Raw genomic sequence first — 13,304 nt, forward strand, 5'->3', positions numbered from 1 at the left:
TAAGCTGAAGAGCTCAGGAACAGCACCCAGGCCAGAGTTTAAGCCCCACCACTGACAAAAAACAAACAAAAACAATTTTCTCCCTGTAATACAAGTTAATAGGCTGAAATTTAATATCCCAAAGCTCTAGGCTCGGGGCTGGGAAGGTGGCTCAGTGGTAGAGTGCTTGCCTTGCATGCATGAGGCCCTGGGTTCAATTCCTCAGCACCCCTTAAGCAAAAAGAAAGAAGCCAGAAGTGGCACTGGGCTCAAGTGGTAGAGCGCTAGTCTTGAGCTGAAGAGCTGAAGGACAGTGCCCAGGCCCAGAGTTCAGGCCCCACGACTGGACCCAAAAACAAAACAAAATCAAAGCTCTAGGCTCTAGCTCCGACCACCTCAACAAACAAACAAGCTGGATGCCAGTGGCTCACGCCTGTAATCCTAGCTACTCAGGAGGCTGAGATCTAAGGATTGCAATTCAAAGCCAGCCCAGGCAGGAAAGTCCATAAGACTCTTATCTCCAATAAAAACCACTAGAAAATCAGAAGTGGTACTGCCTTGAGCTGAAGAGTGCAGGGACAGTGCCCAAGCCCAGAGTTCATACCCCACGACCGACCAAACAAACAAACAAACAAGCAAAAAACAACAAAAAAAGCCAGATACCATCACCTTTAATCTTGCTACTCTGGAGGCTGAGTTCTGAGGAGCACAGTTGGAAGATAGATGGTGAGAGTCTCTTATCTCCAATTAATGAGCAAAAGGCTGGAAGTAGAACTGTGGCTAAAGTGGTAGAGCTCCAGTCTTGAGCAGAAAAATCAAGCAAGAGGATCTCAAGCTCAAGACCAACCTGTCTCAAATAATGGTAATAATAATAAATTGAAGTCATGGGGCCATAAATATTAGCATGCACATAGCAGCATTACTTTGGGAGTACTGGGGTTAGAAGTTAGGGCCTTGGCCAGGAGCCAGTGGCTCATGGCTGTAATCCTAGATACTCTGGAGGCTGAGATCTGAGGATTGCAGTTCACAGCCAGCCCAGGCAGGAAAGTCATTGAGACTCTTATCTACCTGGAAACCAGAGTGGCGCTGTGGCTCAAGTGGTAGCACACTCGCCTTGAGCTGAAGAGCTCAGGGACAGTGCCCAAGCCCAGATTCAAGCCCCATACCCAACAAAAACAAAAAGGAACTTAGGGCTTTGTGCTTACTAGGCAGGCACACTATCACTGAGCGACACTTTTTATCCTTTTTTTTTTTTGTTAAATTGGGGATCAAACCCAGACATTGCATTTTGCTAGGAAAGCACGTTGTCACTGAGCTACGTCCTAGCCCACTGAGCCAAATTTCCAGCCCTTATTTTGAGTTAGGATCTCACTTTCAGCCAATTATGCACCTGGAAAGTTAGCCTCCTATTTTTCTTTTTTCTTTTTCTTTTTTTTCTTTTTTTTTTTTTTTACTGGTTATGGGGCCTGACTTCTGGGCCTGGGCCAAGTCCCTCAGCTCTTCAGCTCAAGGCTAGGGCCCTACCACTTGAGCCACAGCACCACTTCCGGCTTTTTCTTTTTTTTTTTTTTTTGGGTCCGGTCCTGGGCCTGAACTCTGAGCCTGGGCGCTGCCCCTCAGCTCTTCAGCTCAAGGCTAGCGCTTTACCATTTGAGCCACAGCACCACTTCCGGCTTTTTTCTTTTTGCTTATGTGGTGCTGAGGAATCGAACCCAGGGCCTCATGCATGCAAGGCAAGCGCGCAAGGCAAGCGCTCTACCACTGAGTCACCTTCCCAGCCCTATCCTCCAATTTTTCAATTCCTACTTTAACTCAGATGACAAGTGTGCATCATCAGCATCTGGGCTATAGCAACACTTTTTACCACAGCCAACAAGTAGAAGTAACCCAGACTAGCATTCACTGATGAGTGGATTCACAGTACAGTCTGTCCTTGGAGATCAGTATCACTCAGTCCAGGATCACTAGGTCAGAAACGGGTGAGAAAGATACTGTATTCTTATTCCTGGGACTCACACTGGAGTAGGAAGCCCCATTGCAAGCCTGAACCTGACCTCTCTGTCCTCTTGGTGCCCATCTTTGAGCCATAGGGCCTGAACTCTGGGCCTGGGCACTGTCCCTGAGCTCTTCAACTCAAGGCTAGTGCTCTACCACGTGAGCCACAATGCCACTTCCGGTTTTTTGGTGGTTTATTCGAGATGAGTCACACAAACTTTCCTGCCCAGGATGGCTTTGAACCCTAATCTTTAGATCTCAGCCTCCTGAGGTTCTAAGATTACAAGTGTGAGCCTATAATTTAGCACCTGCCTGGTAAATTTGTTCCTGTGCCATAAATTATTGTTTCTTCACTTTCTTCTGGGATACCATTTTCTTTTTCTTTTTCTTTTTTTTTGGTCTGGTCATGAGGCCTGAACTCAGGGTCTGGGCACTGTCCCTCAGCTCTTCAGCTCAAGGCTAGCATTCTACCACTTGAGCCACAGCGCCACTTCTGGCTTTTTTTTCTTTTTGCTTATGTGGTACTGAGGAATCGAACCCAGGGCCTCAGGCATGCAAGGCAAGCACTCTACCACTGAGCCACCTTCCCAGCCCCCTGGGATACCATTTTCTTTGGTGCAAACTAGTCTTCTGGTTTAGGAATAATTTGCTCCTTTTCAATAAGGATTGTCTCAGTTTGGCAAGGGGAGCTTCTGTATGAGTAATCTGACCATGAGCTGTGAAAATACAGCAATACTTCATGCATGCATTGAGAGGAGACGAGAGGGACGGGAGGGGAGGGGAAAAGAGGAGAGGGAAGAGCAGAGGAGAGGAGGGGAAGGGAGGGGAGGGGAGGGGAGAGGAGAGCAGAGGAGAGGAGAAAAGAGGAGATGTTCAGTGACCAGGGAGTCTACATCTAAACCTTTCAGTTCAGCATAACTTTGCATTCAAGCATGTGCAGCAAAAATTTAGCATTCTGCCAGGTGCCAGTGGCTCATGCTTGTAATCCTAGATACTCAGGAAGCTGAGATCTGAGGATCACTGTTCCAAGGCAGCCAGGGCAGAAAAGTTCCCATTGAGATTCTTTTTTTGTTGTTGATGTTCGTTGTGGGGCTTGAACTCTGGGATTGGGTGCTGTCCCTGCGCTCTTCAGCTCCAGGCAAGCACTCTACTGCTTGGACCACAGCAGCACTTCTGGTTTTCTAGTGGTTTATTGTAGATAAGAGTCTCACTGACTTTCCTGCCCAGGCTGGCTTTGAACCGTGATCCTCAGATCTCAGCCTCCTGAGTAGCTAGGATTACAGGCGTGAGTCACTGGCACCTACCCATTGAGATTCTTTTTTTTTTTTTGTCGGTCGTGGGGCTTGAACTCTGGGCCTGGGCACTGTCCCTCAGCTCTTCAGCTCAAGGCGAGTACTCTACCACTTGAGCTACAGCGCCACTTCCAGTTTTCTGGTGGTTTATTGGAGATAGGAGTCTCACAGTCTCTCCTGCCCGGGCTGGCTTTGAACTGCGATCCTCAGATCTCAGCCTCCTGAGTAGCTAGGATTACAGGCGTGAGCCACCAGCGCCAGGCCCATTGAGATTCTTATCTCCAATTAACCACTCAAAAACTGAAGTGGTGCTGTGGCTTAAGTAGTAGAACACTAACCTTGAGCAAAAAGAGGCTCAAGGACAGTGCCCAGTCCCTGAATTGAAGCTCTACAACCAACAAGAAAAAAAATAAAGGAAAAGAAAATCAGCACTTTTTTGGGGCCATCAATCCTGTGTCCAGCCGTACTGGGCACACCTGCCAACCCTACCGTAGTAACACAGAGATTGCTTCTTTTTGGTGGTGGTGGTTCTGGGACTTGAACTGGCCTAAGAGCTATCCCTGAATTCTTTTTTCTTTTCTTTCTTTTTTTATTGTGGGTTGTAGGGCTTGAACTCTGGGCCTGGGCACTTTCCCTGCACTCTTCAGCTCAAGGCGGGCGCTCTACTGCTTGAGCCATAGCACCACTTCCGGTTTTCTAGTGGCTTATTGGAGATAAGAGTCTCAGGGACATTCCTGCCTGGGCTGGCTTTGAACCGCTATCCTCAGATCTCAGCCTCCTGAGTAGCTAGGATTATAGGTGTGAGCCACCGGTGCCTGGCTTATCCCTGAATTCGTTGCTCAAGGTTAGCACTTTACCACTTTGAGCCACAGCTCTACTTGTGGTTTTCTGATGGTTAATTTGAGATATGAGTCTTATAGACCTTTTTGCCTGGGTTGGCAGAAAGGTGATCCTCAGATCTCAGCCTCCTGAATAGCTAGGATTACAGGCTTGAGTCACAAGTGCCCAGCTGACATTGCTTCTTCTTTTTTTTTTTTTTTTTTGGGTCCAGTTGTGGGGCCTGAACTCTGGGCCTGGGTGCTGTTCCTCAGCTCTTCAGCTCAAGGCTAGTGCTGTACCACTTGAGCCACAGAGCCACTGCCAGCTTTTTTCTTTTTGCTTATGTGGTGCTGAGGAATCGAACCCAGGGCCTCATGCATGCAAGGCAAGCGCTCTACCACTGAGCCACCTTCCCAGCCCCTGACATTGCTTCTTAAAAGTGACATCACCCTACCCTTGGGGGGAAAAAAGCCAGGTTCCTGAATACTAGGTACTCAGAAAGCTGAGAATCATGGTTTAAAGCCAGCCCAAGCAGAAAAGTCTGTGAGACAATTATATTTTTGTCGGTCGTGGGGCCTGAACTCTAGGCCTGGACACTGTCCCTCAGCTCTTCAGCTCAAGGCTAGCGCTCTACCACTTGAGTCACAGCTCCACTTCCAGCTCTTTCTGCTTAATGTGGTGCTGAGGAATCGAGCCCAGGGCTTCATGCATGCAAGGCAAGCGCTCTACTAACTTCCCAGGCCATGTGAGACTCCTTTTTGTTCTTCCCAAGGCCTTGGGCATGAACTCAGGGCCTGGGCACTGTTCCTGAGCCAAGGTTCCTTTTGCTCAAGGTTAGCATTGTACCACATGAGCCACAGTCCTACTTACTGCTTTTTCTGTTTACATGGTACTAGGAATCAAAACCAGGGCTTCATGCATGCTAGGCAAGCATTCTACCACTAAACCACATACCCAGCCCTGTGAGACATTTTTGTTTTTATTGTCAGTCTGTAACCCTAGCTCTCAGGAGGCTGAGATCTGAGGATCACAGTTCAAAGCCATTCCAGGCAGGAAAGTATGTGAGTCTCTCTACACTCTACCACTTAAGCCACAGAGCCACTTCCAGCTTTTTCTGCGTATGTGGTGCTTGAAAGAGGATCAGACACAGCCATCGCAGGGGACCACGCAGAGGCAGGTAGGCACAGGAGAAAGATTATTATAAGGTTTATTAGAGGAACCATATCTCCCCCAAGAGGGAGCACATGGCTTCTGTTACCATCCAGGTAGCAGAAGAGTCTGGTGGAAAGGAAATGAGGAAGGTGGGAGTTCAGGTGGGTTTGGGGCAGAGATAAGGAGGGGCCAGCTGTATAAAGGGAACTCCAGGAATGGGAGGGGGGCCCAAGTCTGGGCAGAGCTGAGGACCAAAGGTGAGCATAACACTAACAGTGCTGAGGAATTGAACCCAGGGCCTCATGCATGCAAGGCAAGCACTCTACCACTGAGCCATGATCCCAGCCCTGGTTTTCTCTTTTCTAAGGCTGGTCATACAAATCTAATCCTACTCGTCTATCTATCTTGGAGTAAAACCTGATATCCTTTGTCTGATAGTAGACCCTAAGACCTCCTCTGAATCACATGCACTGGTCAAGAATAATCTTGGGATGGGGGTGAGGGCTGGGAAGGTGGCTCAGTGGTAGAGCGCTTGCCTCATATACATGAGGCCCTAGGTTTGATTCCTCAGCACCACAGAAGCAGAAAAAGCCGGAAGTGGCGCTGTGACTCAAGTGGTAGAGCACTAGCCTTGACCTGAAGAACTGAGAGACAGTGCCCAGCCCAGCATTTAAGCCCCACGACCCACCAAAAAAAAAAAAAAAGGAATAAGAAGAAGAATCTTAGAGCTGGGCTCCTGTGACTCATGCCTGTAATCCTAGCTACTCAGGAGGCTGAGATCTGAGGATCAAAGCTCAAAGCCAGTTAATTGAAACTCTTCAATTAACCACCAGAAAACCAGAAGTGACACTGTGGCTTAAGTGGCAGAGTGCCTTCCTTGAGCTGAAGAGCTGAGGGACAGTGCCCAAGTCCAGAGTTCAAGCCCTGTGACCCACAAAAAAAAAAAAAAAAAAGTTTATTTATTTATTTAGCCAGTACTAAATTCAGTCCTTGAACTCAGAGCCTTGGCACTGTCCCAGAACTTCTTTTGCTCAAGGCTAGCACTCTACCATTTGAGCCATAGCACCACTCCTGGCTTTTTCTGTTTATGTGGTACTGAGGAATCAAACACAGGGCTTTGTCCATGCTAGGCAAGCACTCTACCCCTAAGCCAAATTCCCAGTCTCTTAAATAATATTTTCATTTTCATTTTATTTTATTTTTGTTGGTCTGGACCTGGGTACGGTCCCCAGCTTCTTTTGCTCAAGGCTAGAGCTCTACAACTTGAGCCACAGCCCCACTTCCTGTGTTCTGATGGTTTACTGGAGATTAGAGTCTCTTGGCCTTTCCTGCCCTGGCTGCTTTGAACAACAGTGTTCAGATCTCAGTCTCCTGAGTAGCTAGGATTACAGGTGTGAGCCACCAGAGCCTGGAGACTTTCTACTTTGTTTTGTTTTGTTTTTTGGTTGGTCATGGGGCCTGAACTCTGGGCCTGGGTGCTCTCCCTCAACTCTTCAGCTCAAAGCTAGTACTCTACCATGAGCCACAGCGCCACTTCTGGCGTTTTTCTGCTTATATGGTGCTGAGGAATCAAACCCAGGGCCTCATGCATGTGAGGCAAGCACTCTACCACTGAGCCAACTTCCCAGCCCCGACTTTCTACTTTTTTTTTTTTTGGCTGGTCGTGGAGCTTGAATTCTGCGCCTGGGCACTGTTCTGAGCTCTTCAGCTCAAGGCTAGCGCTCTACCACTTGAGCCATAGCACCCACTACCAGCTTTTTCTGTGTATGTGGTGCTGAGGAATCGAACCCAGGGCCTCATACATGCAAGGCAAGCACTCTACCACTGAGCCACCTCCCAGCCCTGACTTTCTACTTTTTATTTTTTTATTTTATTTATTTATTTATTTATTTTTTTTGGTCTGGTCGTGGGGCCTGAACTCTGGGCCTGGGCCCTGTCCCTCAGCTCTTCAGCTCAAGGCTAGTGCTCTACCACTTGAGCCACAGCGCCACTTCCGGCTTTTTTTTCTTTTTGCTTATGTGGTGCTGAGGAATCGAACCCAGGGCCTTGAGCATGCAAGGCAAGCGCTCTACCACTGAGCCACCTTCCCAGCCCATGACTTTCTACTTTTTAAAAAGCAAATTTAAGCGGGGCTCTGGTGGCTCATGCCTGTAATCCTAACTACTCAAGGGGCTGAGATCTGAGGATCTCAGTCTAAAGCCAACCCAGGCAGGAAAGTCCCTGAGACTTTTTTTTTTTGGGGGGGGGGGGGTTCGGTCATGAGGCTTGAACTCTGGGCCTAGGCACTTTCCCTCAGCCTTCAGCTCAAGGTGAGCATGCTACCACCTAAGCCACAGCTCCACTTCTGGCTTTCTAGTGGAGATAAGAGTCTCTCACACTTTTCTGCCCTGGCTGGCTTTGAACCGTCATCCTCAGATCTCAGCCTCCTGAGTAGCTAGGAATACAGGCGTGAGCCACTAGCGCCCAGCTGTCTGGGAGACTATCTTCAATAAACCACTCCGAAAACTGGAATTGGCACTATGGCTCAAGTGGTTGAGGGCTAGCCTTGAGCTGAAGAGCTGAGGGACAGTACCCAGGCCTAGAGTTCAAGCCCCATGACTAGTGTGTGTGGCAGGGGGGAGCAGAAAGCTGGGGTTAGGAATGTGACTTAGTAGTAGAGTGCTTGCCTAGCATGAATGAAGCCCTGGGTTTGATTCCTCAGTGCCACATAAACAGAAAAAGCCAGGAGTGGCACTTTGGCTCAAGTGGTAGAGTGCTAGCCTTGAGCAAAAGAAGCTCTGAGACTGCCAGGGCCCTGAGTTCTGTTAGTATTATCCCTACCTCAGCTCCTCATCTCTACCCAGACCTGAGCGCCTCCCTGCCCTAGAGTTCCTGGCCACTCCCATTCTCTCCCCAGACCTACCTGTGTGCTTACCTCTCCATATTGCTCCCTCTCCCCGAGGAGATATGGCCCCTCCAATAAACCTTACAATAATCTTTCTCCTGTGCCTACCTGCCTCCATCTGGTCCTCTGGGATAGTCGTGATAGATCCTAAGTAGAAAGTTGGGATGGGAATATGGCTTAGTGATAGTGCTTGCCTAGCATGTATGAAGCACTGGGTTTGATTCCTCAGTACTACATAAATAGAAAAAGGCAGAAGTGGTGCTGTGGCTTTAAAGAGTTAACTTTGAGGGCTGGGGAGGTAGCTCAGTGGTAGAGCGCTTGCCTTGCATGCCTGAGGCCCTGGGTTCGATTCCTCAGCACCACATAAGCAGAAAAAGCCGGAAGTGGTGCTGTGGCTCAAGTGGTAGAGCACTAGCCTTGAGCTGAAGAGCTGAGGGACAGCACCTAGGCCCAGAGTTCAGGCCTCATGACCGGACCCAAAAAAAAAAAAAGAGTTAACTTTGAGCACAAAAAAAGGCTCAGGGAGGGGCTGGGAAGGTGGCTCAGTGGTAGAGTGCGGTAGAGTGCTTGCCTTGCATTCATGAGGTCTTGGGTTCGATTCCTTAGTACCACATAAGCAGAAAAAAATGGAAGTGGCGCTGTGGTTCAAGTGGTAGAGTGCTCACCTTGAGCTGAAAAGCACCCAGGCCTAGAGTTTAGGCCCCACCACTGACAAAAAAAAAAAAGGCTCAGGAACAACCTTAAGGCCCTGAGTTCAAGTCCTAGGACTGGCAGAAAAAGTAGAATATAGCATCCTACCTGCAAAGGTCATCCTGAGATTGACTTTTTTTTTTTGGTTGGTCATGGGGCTTGAACTCTGAGTCTGGGCACTGTCCCTCAGCTCTTCAGCTCAAGGCTACTGCTCTACCACTTGAACCACAGTGCTACTTCCAGTGGCACTTGGATATGAGTCTCAGGGAGGGGCTGGGAAGTTGGCTCAGTGGTAGAGCACTTACCTTCATGCTTGGGGCCCTGGGTTCCATTCCTCAGCACCACAAAAGCAGAAAAAAAAAAAAAAAAAAAAAACCAGCCAGAAGTGGCTCTGTGGCTCAAGTGGTGGAGTGCTAGATTTGAGCTGAAGAGCTGAGGGACAGTGCCCAGGCCCAGAGTTCAGGCCCCACAACCGGACCCAAAAATAAATAAATAAACAAAATAAAAAAAGAATCTCAAGGACATTCCTGCCCAGGCTGGCTTTGAACCATGATCCTCAGATCTCAGCCTCACAAGTACCTAGGATTACAGGCATGAGTCACTGGCGCCTAGCCTGAGATTGACTTTATTTGTTGTCAGGTTGCCCTTCCAACAGCTAAGTGATCCCTTGAGACCCCACCCACTTCAGATATGTGCACTAATCCCTTCTGGAACAGAGTCATGTGGTAACAACCTAAGATAGGTCCAGCCCCTAGCCTTAGAACCCTACTACAGTGGAACCAGGTATGTAGCTCATGAGCCTTTGGGGGCTCTGAGATGTAGCTTAACCACAGTCCCCTTGAGTTCTAATCGCCACATTGATTCAGAGTAACCCTCACCTATTTTCCTGCAGCTTCCCAGAAAACTACAAATAGACAAAAACTCAAGTGGAATCCAGGGACCTACTGGAGCAGGACTCTGATATCAGCTTGAGATAAATCAGGTACATTCCAGACAAGATGAAGTCACCTTTATTCTAAACAAACATATGTGCCTATCTTTTTTTTTTTTTTTTGCCAGTCCCAAGGGCTTGAACTCAGGACCTGGGTGCTGTCCCTGGGCTTCTTTTGCTCAAGGCTAGCACTCTACCACTTGAGCCACAGCACCACTTTTGGCTTTTTCTGTATATGTGGCACTAAGGAATCAAACCCAGGGCTTCATGCATGCTAGGCAAGCACTCTACCATTAAGCCACATTCCCAGCCATATGTTGTCCCTTTTTATGACCCATTGATCCCCTTGGCCTTGGGACCACTCAAAACCATGCTCATATCTTCAGGCCAATGCTCAGCCTGTAATCTTTGGTACTTAGAAAGCTGAGATTTGAAGCCAGGCATCGGTGGCTCATGCTTGTAATCCTAGCTACTCAGAAGGCTGAGATCTGAGGATCACAGTTCAAAGCCAGCCCGGGCAGGAAAAGTCCCAGAGACTCTCATCTCCAATAAATCACTAGAAAACCCGAAGTGGTGCTATGGCTTAAGCGGCAGAGTGCTTGCCTTGAGCTGAAGAGAGGCCTAAGCCCAGAGCTCAAGCCCCATGATCACAAAAAAAAAAAAAAAAAAGCTGAGATTTGAGAATCACAAATCAAAGCCATCTGGGTCAGTACATCTCCAATTAACTACATAAAAGCTGGAAGTGGAAGTGTGGTTCAAGCGGCAGAGCATCAACCTTAAGCTAAAAAGCTAAAGGACAGGGCTAGGAATATGGTTTAGTGGTAGAGTGGTTGGTTGCCTAGCATGGATGAAGCTCTGGGTTTGATTCCTTAGTACCACATAAACAGAAGAAGCCAGAAGTGGCTGTGGCTCAAGTGTAGTATGCTAGCCTTGAGCAAAAGAAGCTCAGGGACAGCACCCAGATCCTGAGTTCAAGCCCTAGGACTGGCAAAAGAAAAAAGCTAAAGTACAGTCCCCTGAGTTCAAGCACAGGAAACCCACCCCTCCACCCTAAAAATAAACCACCAAAAAAACATATTTTTTTTGTTGTTGATTGGGGGGTTGAACTCTGTGCCTAGGCGCTCTACCACTTGAGCCACAGTGCTACTTCCAGTTTTCTGGTGGTTAATTGGATAAGAGTCTCACAGACTTTCCGTCCTGAGCTTGCTTTGAACTGCTATCCTCAGATCTCAGCCTCCTGAGTAGCTAGGATTACAGGCATGAGCCACCTGTGCCCTGCCACAAAAAACATTTTTGCCACTAAATTTCCAATAAATTGTCTTCTGACAATCCTGGATCTGTCTGCCTTTCCTTCCCTTCAGCTCCAAGAGGATATTTTTTTGGAACACAGTGAACTATATTGGGTGTTAGGAAAATGGAGAACTGAAAAGGAATAGGCCAGACTGGATCATCAACGGGTTAGGACTGTTTATTGCCAGTGTATGGAGGTTCTTAGAGGAGCTGGATTTGAGGTCTGGCTTATATGGGTCTTAACAAGGGAGCAGAAAATAAAAAAATAGGCTATGGTCTCCTGGGAACCAAGAGTCATGTCCTTGGCCAGCGCCACAGTGGAATGCTTCACCTGCAGGGTGGAAGCTATTGTCTCCTGGGGGCTACAATCAGAATGGCCTGCCTGTGCACAAGTACGTGAGCTTGCACCTGGTGCTTTGCTTGACCTGGCAGAATAAGACAGGAGTCAATCCTTCGTTGAGTTTTTTGTTTTTGTTTCTTTTTTGCTAGCTCTGGGCCTTGAACTCAGGGCCAGGCATGGTCCCTGAGCTTCTTTTGCTCAAGGCTAGCACTCTACCACTTGAGCCACAGTGCTGCCTCTGGCCTTTTATGTGTATGTAGTACTGAGGAATTGAACCCAGGGCTTCATGCATGTAAGCAAGCACTCTGCTACTAAGCCACTTTCCCAGCCCCCATTGGGTTATTTTATTTTGTTTGTTTCTTTTCTTTTGGCAACACTGGGTTTGAACTGAGGGTTTTGCACTTTCTAGGGAGATGCACTTTCTAGGGAGTTTTCTGGTGGTTAATTGGAGAATAGAGTCTCATGGAGTTTCCTGCCCGGGCTGGCTTTGAACTATGATCCTCAGATTTCAGCCTCCTGAGTAACTAGGATTACAGGTGTGAGCCACCAGCACCTGGCTATCTATTTATCTTTGTGCCAGTCCTGGTGCTTAAAGTCGGATTCTGGTCACTGTCTCTGAGCTTTGGTGCTTAACACTATTTCTCTACTACTTGAGAACATCTCCAGTTCTCGATTTTTGATGGTTAATTGGCGATTAGTCTCATGGACTTTCTTGTCCCACTGGCTTCAGGCTCCAGGCTAGCTTTTTTTTTTTTTTTTGGGTCCGGTCGTGGGGCCTGAACTCTGGGCCTGGGCACTGTCCCTCAGCTCTTCAGCTCAAGGTTAGTGCTCTACCACTTGAGCCACAGCGCCACTTCCGGCTTTTTTCTTTTTGCTTATGTGGTGCTGAGGAATCGAACCCAGGGCCTTGAGCATGCAAGGCAAGTGCTCTACCACTGAGCCACCTTCCCAGCCCATCCAGGCTAGCTTTGAATCTAGATCTCCTGATCTCAGCCTCCAGAGCAGCTAGGATTATAGGTGTGAGCCACCAGGGCTTGGCATTAGGCAAGAACTTTACCAGAGCTACTCCTCCACACTTCACCATCTCCCAAACCAAAATCTGTACTTTTTCTACCTGGCTGTCTATCTGGATTTTTGAAGCCTACTTCTGGGTAGCAGGTGAGGGCATTCCCAGAAGAGATTCCTGCTTGGGGTGTGGGGCTGGATTCCACAATACAAAGGCCCTCCACCCTGAGGCTGGGAATCATGCAATTCCCAGAAGGTCTTAAGAGAACTGGAAACCAGTGGAGGAGGAATTTGCCTGTTCTACCTCATGCCTGCCTGCTGGAATTGTTTCATCTCCCCCTAATTGTCTCAAATTGTCTTCCACAGAGGGCGCATCAAGGACTGAGCACCTAATTGCATAGTTCAGCTCTAAATTAAATATCCTATACAGTCAGCTCTCTATGCAGGTCTCACAGCTGTGGATTAACTACCTAGTGACTAAAATTATTTTTTGGCCACTGAGCCATGCTCTTATTTGTATTTGTTTGTTGTGTGTGTGTGTATGTGTATACACACGTGCGTACATGCATGTTCACATGCTTGTACTAGGGTTTGAACTCAGGGCCTTGTGCTTTTGCTTAACTTTAGGTCAAGGCTGGTACTATACCACTTTAGCCGTAATTCTACTTCCAGCTTTTTGCTGGTTAATCAGAGATGTTTGGAGTGATCAAAAAAATTTAGTACCTAAACACAGTGGAATTTTACATAGCCATTAGAAAGACTATTATGTCATTTGCAGGGAAATGGATGCACCTAGAAGAAAAAATCGTAAGCCAAGCTCAGAGAGATAAAACTGTGTTTTCTTTCTTATGCAGAAGCTAGATCTAATATATACTGGAACATGGTAAATTATACAGGACTCCAGATATTCACACACAGTGAGACCAA

The sequence above is a fragment of the Dipodomys spectabilis genome, unplaced genomic scaffold (genome assembly GCF_019054845.1).
Source record: "Dipodomys spectabilis isolate Male_0828 unplaced genomic scaffold, ASM1905484v1 ptg000215l, whole genome shotgun sequence".
Lineage (NCBI taxonomy): Eukaryota > Metazoa > Chordata > Mammalia > Rodentia > Heteromyidae > Dipodomys > Dipodomys spectabilis.